At 38.2% G+C, this 11531-nt stretch overlaps 1 long non-coding RNA gene across 1 annotated transcript; it reads left to right on the top strand.

Annotated features, from left to right (window-relative positions):
- The first annotated feature begins 300 nt into the window (after positions 1-300).
- Positions 301-8234, top strand: LOC140511354 (uncharacterized). The gene is made up of 5 exons (XR_011969511.1): positions 301-1115; positions 1213-1369; positions 2183-2243; positions 5155-5699; positions 7225-8234. It is a non-coding gene; the product is annotated as an uncharacterized lncRNA (long non-coding RNA).
- Positions 8235-11531: the final 3297 nt, after the last annotated feature.

The following is an 11531-nucleotide window of genomic DNA, read 5'->3' on the forward strand; positions in this document are numbered from 1 at the left end:
CTGACTCAAAATAGAGTTCTTTCTTTTAAAAAAAAGTTAACGAAATTTATTTTCAATTCCAAATTCTCCCCCTTCTTTCATGCCCTCCTCTACCCGTCAAGAAGGCAAGAAATACCCATTACACATACAAAGTCATGCATACATATGTCCACATTAGCCATGATGGGGGAAAAAAAGCAAGATAAATAAATAAATCATGTGTTTTATTCTGCATTTAGTCTATCAGTCCCCTCTCTTGAGCCGGATGGCATTTTTCACCATGAATTCTTTGGAATTGTCATGGATCATTGTATTGATCAGAATAGCCATTATTACAGTAGTGCTGTTACTGTGTACAATGTTCACCTAGTTCTGCTCATTTCAATTTGCATCAGTTTGTATAAATCTTCCCAGGTTTTTCTGGAGCCATCCCCTTCATCATTTCTCACAAAACAATTTCTTCCCAAGATAGTGTTCTTTCAACCACACCAAAACTTGTGCATTTTGTGTAATTACTGACAGGCAATGGTGGTGCAGTGAACCCAAGTTCAAGTCCTGCCTCTGATGCATTCTGTATAACCCCTGGGCAAATTGTTGAATCTCTACAACCTTAGACAACATTCTAAGACTGTAAGTTACAAAGGAGTTGTCCCTTTGTACCTGTGGAAGAAGTTTTACACCAGAATTTCCCTATACAAATGAAATTATTGTCTGTGCCATTATCTGGGGACCCCTTCCCCACAAAAAACCAAAACAATAATTTAGGCAGTAAGCAACACTATTTTTGACATTTTTTTCTATTTAGGAATTGGGAAAAATAGATGAATGAACTGTTAAACATCTCGCTCCTCTATTCATGAGCACATTTCTCCTTGTTCTAATCTGTCCAGTGGCAGCTGTTCTTAATAAAAATTGTGATGAATCAATAGACAGAGAAATTCTGAAGCTGAACCAATTCCAAGAAACAAAATGGAACTAATTGGATAAAGTGGAAAGAAGGCAGGAAACCAGGGTTCTAGTCCTAGCTCTGTCGTTTGCTGCCCTTTGTCTTTGGATCAATCACTTAACCTCACTGACCTTCAGGCTCCACTTCTGCGAAATGGAAATAATAATGCCTATCTTATCTACCTCACAAGGTTAGTGACTAAATGAGATAACTAATGTGAAGAAACATTGAAGATTGTCTAATGTCACATAGACGTAAGAGAATATTATTCCTATTATTGTTTTCAGATCACTCAGCCTTCCTCTTCTAAATTCCATTAGTGGTAACATCCATTCCCAATAGCAGCAGCCTCATGTTCCCTTTCTGTTCAACTTATCAAAATCTCCTCCCCGCAAAGGTCCTGATCAACTCATCCATAAAGAAGAAAAGAAAAGAAAAGAAAAGGTAAGAAAAGAAGAGAAAAGAAATCAACTCCCTAAATCTTTGAGAGTATCATACCACTGAGGAGACATGGAGATGCCACGTATACCCTACAGTGGAGGCAAGCTGAATTGTTTTTTACTTCACAATGAACAAAGTGTAAAGGAGCCTTTCCTCCTGAACATTTTACTCAGTGGCTCAAAATTTCTGACGAATCAAGTGTTGTAAGGGCTTCGTTTTGAATGTGGAATTTTCTTTTCTTTCATGGGGTGTAAGGATTCTGGGCCTATCTGTAAATAAATGTCCTTCCTCTAATTTATTTTTTTTTAACCTTCATTCACATTAATACCTAATGTGTAACCATCCCAAGAAGACAATGTCTGGAAACAAAGGATTAATGTCTAAGGCAACCAGGTGGTAGAGTGGACAGAATGCTGGACCTGAAGTCAGGAAGACCTGAGTTCTAATTTGGCCTCAGATACTTGCTACCTGTGTGGCCCTGGGCAAGTCACTTAACCTTTATTTGCCTCAGTTTCTTTATCACTACAATGAGAATAATAATACAATCCATGATCCAAGGTTGCTTTGAGGATCAAATGAGTGTAATTATCAAGTGTCTAGCACATAGCAAGTGCTGTATAAATGTTACTTTTTGTTGGAATTTCAAGCATCAGTAAAATTCCTTGTGAGGGAAAGGGTGATGGTATTAGAACTGGGAAGGAATGAGGAAGGATAGTCTTTGTTATTATCTCTATTCTAGAATTACATAGCTCATAAGCTATACTGTGTGAGATATTTAAATACTATGTCCAACTTGAGTTCTTTCTCACGTTTCAGTTTAATGAATTTGTTCCCTGAAGATACGACCCATGTAGATGGCAATTTATATGTCTAAAAGGTAAGAAAAAACACTTATTAAACATTTTTAATGCACAGAAGAGAACGAAGGGAAGGTCAGTAGTAAACACAGAGAAGCAGGGTGGCTTTGAAAATAACATAAATTTGCTGTAGGCTTGGAGGGAGATGTTGTTTATATACATTTCACCCTTGCAGCTGCATGCACAATCCTCTTTTTCTGTTCTGCTCTACATATGGAAATGATTATTTATTTGCTCTTTAGTGAGTTTAGAATAAAAAATGAGATTAATCAAAGTAATTTATACAATTAAACCCTTCAGAAACCTTATCAGGATGCTTTCAGATGGCAATACATACCTAACATCTTGATGATGGATAAAAATCTTTGCTTTTTATCAGGATGGTTTGGTAGCATGGAATCAACCACAAATGGGAACTTTGTTCCACGGATGTGATTCAATACTCAAAGAGATACTCCTGATCCTTATTACAATCACTTATCAGTCTTCTCTTGAGATCTGCTGCCTGTTACTTCCTTCCTGTAATGTTCCTAATGCTCATCTTTTTAAATTAATATTTTATTACACATGTTATATATTATTTTATTATACATTATGTATTCATCATATATAATTATATTTTATATGTTACAATTAGTATTTTATTTTTCCAATTATATGTAAAGACAACTTTTAACTTTCTTTTTAAGAATTCTGACTTCCAAATTACCTCCCTCTTTCTCTCCCACTCCTTCCCTAAGACAGTTAGCAATTTAATATAGGTTATATATATGCAATCATGTAAAACGTATTTCCATATTAGGCATGTTGTGAAAAAAGAAACAGGCCGAAAAAAAATAAAGTGAAAATAGCATGCTTCAATCTGCATTCAGACTCCATCAGTTCTTTCTCTGCATGTGGACAGCATTTTTCAGTGAATCTTTTAGAATCGTCTTGGATCATTGTATTGCCCACAAAAATTAAATCATTTATGGTTGGTCATTGCACAATGTTGCTGATACAGTGTACAATGTTCTTGGATCCTGCTCATTTTACTTTGCATCAGTTCATGTAAGCCTTTCCAGGTTTTCTGAAATCTGCCTGCTCATCATTTCTTATAGCACAATAGTATTCCATTACATTCACATACCACAACCTGTTCAGTCATTCCCCAAATTATAGGCATCCCTTCAATTTCCAATTCTTTGCCACCACAAAAAGAGTTGCTATAAATATTTTTGTACATGTACTTCCTTTCCCCCTTTTTGTGATCTCCTTGGGATACTAGTAGTAGCATTGCTGGACCAAAGGATATGAATAGTTTTTTAGCCCTTTGGGCATAATTCCAAATTGCTCTCCAGAATGACTGGATCAGTTCACAGCTCCACCAGCAGTCTGATCAGCCTCAGTTGGACATATTGAAACTTGACTCTAACATAGTGATGTAATTTTGGTCCTCTTCAAGAATAAAGAACAACCAACCCAATTGCTCTGATTTTCCCACTTCCTCTCCAATGTTGATCCTTTCTTTTTTCTGTCTGTTAGCCAATCTGATAGGTATGAGGTGGTACCTCAGAGTTGTTTTAATTTGCAGGATTTTCCATATGCTCATGTAACCTAAGCCTCAAAGCCTATTGGCACAGACTATCTCCTCCATTGGTGGACCTCATTTCCCCATCTACATGAGATATGGGCTACAGTTGGTAAAAGAGAAGAGATCCTGTCTCTTCGGTCTCTTAAGGTTCTTCTGGCCTCCCGCATGAAGAGAGAAGATACAAGGGATTCTAACCTCTTTTCAGGGCCATGGAAAGAAGTTGACATGCAGAACATTAGTCATGTCCCCACTTCCAGCTTGCCACATTAAGATTTCAGGGAATTTCCCTTTGGATGAGATCTGGGACTCTGTCTCTTGGTTGAGCTTCTTTCTCAATGGGAGAGCTCCTTCAATATGTATTTTCTGGTATACATCCTCATATTATACCTTCTTTGATTTCTCTTTTGCTATTAATTTGCATGAGGTTTGGGTTTTTTTGTTTTTTTGCTTTTTGCTATGTGTATGTTCATTGTGGAATTGGCATTTGGTGGAAAGGAAATTGAGCTTTGCATATAAAGCTTGGAGGCCCCCTTTCCCTATTAATGAAGGGTGATTAAAAGTTTAGCTTGAACCTAAAAAATCGTATCCCCTAGAATAATAATATTTAAGAGAGTAGAGAGATAAAATTCTCTCTCTGAGGAGAGCAGAGTGCCTGGCCTTTGGCCCCAACCTCCTGTTTCTCCTCCTGGCAGAAATTAAAGTCTCCCTTGGAGAAGGGTCATGGAAGGAGAAGCTAGAGATGTCTATTTTGCAATCCTGTGAGCTACCCATCACAGCAACCCCTTGTTACACTTAAAATTGAGAGAATGTGGACCATTATGATTCCTTTGGGGTAAATCACTTATGGAGGAGCACAGGCAACATAGTAGCTCTTCATCCGCAGTGTTTTCTTTGCAACTTTTTCATGGCACACATTTTCTAAATTATGGGCTGTAAGGAGATGGAATTCTTGCATGGATCTGTTAATACGCACACAGCATGAATTGTCATTTTGTCATTACATATAGGCCTACTAGACATTCCTTGGACATAGAATTTCCTCTGCTGATTCCATATCTTTTGACAGGCTCTGTCCCCTGCTTCTCTCTGCTTCTGTTTGCTTCTTGGGATCCCTAATTACCTCAAAGGGAAGATGGCTCAAAGGCTTGCAGGGCCATCCTAGTTGTCAGTGCTCTCCCCTACTCCAAAATTACTTTGTATGTACTATGCATATGAAAGTTAGTAAACCTGTCAGATTTTAACAGTTTGGCTTTTAAAAGGTACAGAAGATGGAGGACGAAGGCAGAAGATTAACTTTTGAATGAAGAAAAAGGATTAGATTAACCTGTGAAAGATATAAAATATTTTTCCTTTTGTAGGTGAACAGTTTGGTGGTTGAAATGGCAAAAAATAACTTTTGTACCCAAAGACTGTTAAAAACCTGTCTCTAAAGAAACACTGTTTTTCAAAGGGTGAGAAGAGATTGCTAAAACGACTGAATAGAGAATCTGAAGGAACTCTTTAAGGACAGAAATGACTGAAGCTGCAGGGCTTTCTGTTCCTTTGGATCCTTTGCATTGGCAAATAACTATTTTTAGAGTTTGAGATGTTAAAATTCACTAAGTGGTAAATTTTTAAAAGTGACTATGGGATGATTCAATTAAGACTTTTGTATTCAGACCAACAGAAAGTTGGATTTTTGAGAATTTTCACTCATAAATGAGTAACTAAGTATCAGAAGGCTTTGATTTGAGCCCCTGAGTAGGTTAAAGAACCAGCAGGAACAGAAGCAAGAGAGGAAGCAGAAGAAACAGTTAAGATGGCAGCAGGAAAGCTGCTGGTTGGCTTGGAAAAAGCTGAAGTTTATTGGAAGCTGGCTGAATATAACCCATTGCCCATGCATACCGTGTACAATTTGAGAAAGGTAAGAACTCTCAGAAGTGTCTGGTTGCTTTCTGTGGCCACCCTCTGGTTTGAGAGGGAAAAGCAACCAGAAAAAATAGGATTTGCCTGTGCATTCTTAAAAAAAATAAAGTTGAAGCCAGTTGGATAATGCAGCATCCATTGGCTGAGCTTGTTTTTAATGACTAGAGACCCAACCTGAAGAGTTTTACTTTGAGTTAAGCTAAGTCTAAGTTAAGAGTTGAACTAAGACTTACTTTCCTTTCTAGGAAAATTTGATTGGACATCTATTTAAATGTGGAACTGGGAGGGCTCTGCATTAACCAGATTGCCAACCTGAGGAGGTTGGCAGTTCTCTGGCTTAAGGAAACTGCTTATGCTTACTGTATTCCTCTTACCCTGTAAGTCCCTCTCTCCCACTGGTAATTCCTCCCAGACCCTCTATTTTAAATAACTCAGATCAGCTAGGTTTTATTTTACCACCAGTTGCCTTCTCCTGTCCTTGGTGACCTTGCACAGTCTTCCCATTCTCAAAACATAGTCAAGTGCAAGTCATGTCATCATTTCTCTGATGTCATTCATGGTCTTCTTCGAAAACAAAGGACAAACACAACCTGTGACTAGACCAAGCTAAGTGGGGAGCCAGCTAGCTGGGTGACCCAGCTCATACTCTCCCTTCTGTCTCCCCCTCCTCTTCTTTTAGGATATACTGGATAGATGTCTTTCCTTCCTTCCTTCTTTCCTTCCCTCCTCCATTCCTTCCTTCCTGCCTTCCTTCCTTCCCATTCCCAAAACCTTAAACCCAGTGCACTCTGGAGCCCATTGGTTGGACAACAATAGGTCCCTGCCCAATCTCCATTTAATGACTGCCTTAGAATGATTATCAATAGTAACAGTTTCTGTTTCCCTCCCAGCTTGATTTAGTTATTTTTTTGTTTTGTTCATTAAAAGGGTCATTCTCTACTTCTTAAAGAGGCCTGTTCACTCAATAGGAGCTACTTCCCTCTAAGTGAGTACCTGAAAAGGTCAGCCTAAAAAGACCAAGGTCTCCCATTGCATCCCAGGCCATCTCCAGTCATCCTGAAGAATATCTGGTCACTAGACCCAGATGGTTCAGGAGGAGAAAGTGAGGTTGGTGACCTTGCACAGCCCTCCCTCACTCAAAACAAAGTGCAAGTCATGTCATCATTTCTCTAATGTCATGGTCTTCCTCGAAAACGAAGAACAAACACAACAAAACCAACAACCTGTCCTTTTAATTTCCTTCTCCCATTGGTGGGTTCCTTCTAAAACATCTATTTTGAAGAAAGTCCTAGACCAGCCATCCCTCATTCTCTGAATTCTGCCACCCTGCCCCCACATGAGAACACCCTCCTTTCCTTTCAGCTCCCTTTCTTGTGCAATCTCCAGTTGAATGTAATTTCCTTTAGGACAGGGACCATCTCTTTTTGCTTGTATTGGTATGGCTACCACTTAGCACATAATAAACACTTAATAGATACTTGTTGACTTGCTGATTAGTAACACTTTCTCAGTTCCCTTTTCAGGGTGATTGTGAATTTAAAGAGCTTGTTCGTGTTTCACCAATTTCACCAGTTCAAGAAGAACAGATTTGCCTGGCAGAAGAGCATTGAGGACCAGAAGAAGAGCAGTTAGAGAAATGGCTTTTTGTGATGCAGGTAACTCCTGATGGAATCAAATACATCAGTACCTGTATCCCAGAGTTGTAAGTTACCCTGAGCACATGGGTTGTCTTCCCTCATGTTTCCTTCTGCTAGGTTTATGTAATTATGTGTTCACTCTGAGTGGGATAGGTTTAGTGCAGACCTCTCAGATTGTAATTCTTCTCCCAGGGGTGAGGTAAGACTGAGAGGCTCAAGGTTACTATATTTTTAGAACAGAATAATTCCATATAAGGATATAAAACTGTGTAGTACATTAGGGTCTCAATGATTGGATAAAGTTTACCTAATTTTTCAATGTCTTCATTTCAAAAAGGGATTGGTTAGATTTCGTGTCTAGAATGTAAGATCATATTCTCAGCTAATGAGAATAATGGTCAGTGGGGGGGGAGGGACTTGCGTTAGAGTCTACATAAATCACTGCCTTTTCTTTGTCTTCGGCTTTCCTACTCCAGGTGAACTGCTGTAGGATTGTCCAGATTCTCGAGAATCGAATAAATCTCTTTTCTGTCATCACTTTGAGAGGCCTCTGAGTAATTGATTTATGTAGGGACCTGAGCCATCCCACACAACTCTTTCCCACAGGTAATGTGATTGGGGGGAGGTCATAATCCAAGTTTATGGGTTGACTGGGATGTATTACTTATTCTTCATTGCTTAATATTGAGTAACTGAGGTATATTACTTATTAATTATTTTACCATATTATTAGATAAATGTTTTATGTTCAAGAATGAATTGTGTCATCGGTGGGACTGCTTTTGCTTTGGCAGGAAGAGTGCTGGTAGCATTTGTAGCTATCATGGTAAATAGAGGGAGTATATTCCTCTCCTCTCCCTTTCCCCTGACTTATTTTTGGAAAGGCTTGCCTTTGAGAAGTTAAAAGAATCATGCCAATGTGGTGGTGGGAATCTAGACTTACCATTGTGAGGGCAGATCAGATTAAGTGATCCAAGTCACAGTGAGTGAATGAACATGCTCTGCAAAAGGGGCTATATGTGGATTCCTCACTGGGAATGCCACATACCCACTCCATTTATATCTTCTATACATTTATCTGTGAATGTGTTTTGTTCTCCATTCCACTTTCTGCATAATGGAAGTTGCTTAAGAGAAGGGATTTCACTTTATCTTTGTATCTCCAGTGTCTGGCACATTGCCTGGCACATAATATATATAATAAATATTTATTTAATGGTTTCATGGATTTTCTCAACCAACAGACATGAATAGTTCAACTTTAACCACATGGGGTCCTATAAAATATTTTGTTGTTGAAAAGGGGACCTTATAATTGAGAGAGAAAGAGGTGTGACTGACCTATGAGCCAGAAGACTTGTTTAGAGCACCAGATATGACGTCAGAAGACCTGACTTTGAATCCCAACTTTGCTTTCTGCCTGTGTGACCTTGGGCAAATCTCCTAACCTCTGAAGATTTCCATGTCTATAAAATCTCCAAGGTACTAGAGAAGCTCTAAATCCTTTGATCTACTGTTTGAAATTCAAGATCTGCCACTCAGGAAAGGTAGAGTGCAGCTAAGTGGAGCAGTGGATAGAGTACCAGCCTGGAGTCAGGAGAACCTGAATTCAAATTTGGCTTCAGACACTTGACACTAGCTGAGAGACTGTAGACAAGTCACTTAATATCAGTTGTCTCCAAAGACCCCCAAACAAGCAAAAAACAAGGTGGTGGGAGGGGAAACCCCCTCTGATTCTTACTTTTCTTCCTTATTAGTAGATCTCACAAGAGTATGAAGAAATTGCTTTCAAAACAGTCATAGAACTATAGATTTATAGCTAAAAATAATAGAAACTATAATAAATTATTATTGTTTGCAGAGTTTAATCTTTTCATTTCAATTCCATTTTGTCCCTTTTGGCTTTAGAAGAAAGGAAACCTCTCACTTGAGAGAATAAACCCCTGTGTCTTTATGTCTGATTTGTTTACATGGGCTCTTCATGCAGTTTTTCCATCCTGTGTTTTTATTTCAAATACACATTTTTAAGGAACAAAGTTAAATTCAAGATTAAAGACAGAGGATTTCTAAAAGTATTAGACTATAAAAGCCAAACATTTTGGTTCCTATTGCAGATATTCTTTTTTTTTTTTTTTGAGGCAGTTGGGGTTACATGATTTGCCCAGGGTCACAAAGCTAGTATCTGAGGTCAAATTTGACCTCAGATCCTCTTGACTCCAAGGTTGGTGCTCTATCCAATGTGCCTCCTAGCTGCCCCTCCTTGATATTCTTTATAAGAGCATTTCATTCATTAATTCAGCTGTCATTCATTCCTACTATGTGCATCACATGAAGTAGAACACTACAGTGGATGTAGAAGACAAGTCTTAGCATCAATCAATCCAGAAGCATTTACTAAATACCCTCCATGTGCCAGATACAGTGCTAGGAAATGGGGAAGCAGTCTTTACTCACAAGGAAGTTACATTCTAATGAAGAAGATAGCAACTACATAAAGAAATATATGCAGATGAAATACCAAAAAATGTACAGAGTTGTTCAATATAAGGCAATTTGGGAGGAAAGGCAGCTGGATGGATGAGGAAAGGCATCATGTAGAACACTGATGTTAAGTGCATATAGAAATGAGGCCGCTGAACTACACACAAGCATTCCTGCTGGCTAAAGATTGATCTAGAAAACAACATGTTGATATTATCCATGTTATATTGATGGAGACAAAAATGACAAACCACTCTTGTATCTTTGCCAAGAAACACCATGGACAGTATGCTCCATGGGGTTATGAAGAGTCTGATACAACTGAACAACAATGTTATATGGTAATTTAACTTATTTTATTATATATTTCCCAATTCTATTTCTAATCTGGTTGTACAGGGAATGCAGTATTTGACACCTCTGATATAGAAAGTGATGCTTTAGTTGAATCTTAAAGGAAGACAGCTGGATTAGGAAGAAATAAAAAGACTGCCTTGCCACAATGTAGGTCTAGTTGATACTGGATAATATGAATTTATAAATGTAGCCAGTTATTACAATTGTGTGATTATAATCAGCCAGTTTAGTAGTCCATGAGTGATAATGGAGGAAGTCGAGAGTGTTAGGAAGACCTGAATCCAACTCTGATTCTGATACATGATAGATATGCGTATTTGTGCAAGTCTCAATCCTTCAATTCCACCAGGAAACTCAGGACAAACTACTGATCTGTACTGGTGGATGGAATTTCCACTCTGGGAGTTCCACACCAACGAAATCATTGATCTTGACCTCTCTCTCCACCCTACAAAATGTGTAAGATATGTCTTGGACAAAGACAAAACAAATTTTGCTCTCAAGGAACTTACATTCTTTGATGATGTTGAAGGGATAACGTATATAAAATAAATACAAATTTCAGTAACAGAGTGGAGGAGAGTACTAACACTTGGGAAGGGTGAATTACAAATGTCCTTGTGTACGAAGAGGCATTTGAGCTGAACCTTGAAGGGAGACAGCAGTACCGACAGTCAGAAATAAAGGAGAGCATTCCAGAGAGGTGGGAGACCAAAATGAAATGCATTAAAGGGGGAAAAGCAGAGGCTAGTCATCATGACTGCAGATCATTTTACAAATGTACAAACCACCATGAAAATCCAGGATTTAGGATTTGGAGATTTCTTTGATAATGACACCAACATGACTGAACGACTTTTTTTTTTTTTCAAAAATCAATGAGTTGCCCTAATGTTTTGTCTTCAAGGTGGCAGATGTGCATATTTAGAAACATCATATGATTGACTGAATTTTTCATCTCTCCTGAAGTTTGCAGTAATGTATAGGGAAATTCCAGCTTATGGCCTTATGAAACAATTTGCTCCCGTTAGAGTATACTTGGGATTTTTAAACAAATTTTAATGACTACTAATTTAATGAATAAAGATAATTTAGCTGTGAGAGAAAGAGAGGACAGCACATATGATCAAAAATTAGCGGAGGGATAAGTATGACATTCAAGAGAGGGGATAAAAACACTTCAGCTGGAACTTTTCATCAAAATTCTGCATACTGATGAAATAATCAGTTTTATTTGGGAGGTAAGAGCTCATTTAAAATCATATTTAAGTTTCATAATGTACCAGGCTGTACAGAGTACTTCTGCCCTGGGTACCATTGATTAGTGATAGAAACAGCACACACACACACACACA

This window comes from Notamacropus eugenii, chromosome 6, assembly GCF_028372415.1.
Source record: "Notamacropus eugenii isolate mMacEug1 chromosome 6, mMacEug1.pri_v2, whole genome shotgun sequence".
NCBI classification, from domain to species: domain Eukaryota; kingdom Metazoa; phylum Chordata; class Mammalia; order Diprotodontia; family Macropodidae; genus Notamacropus; species Notamacropus eugenii.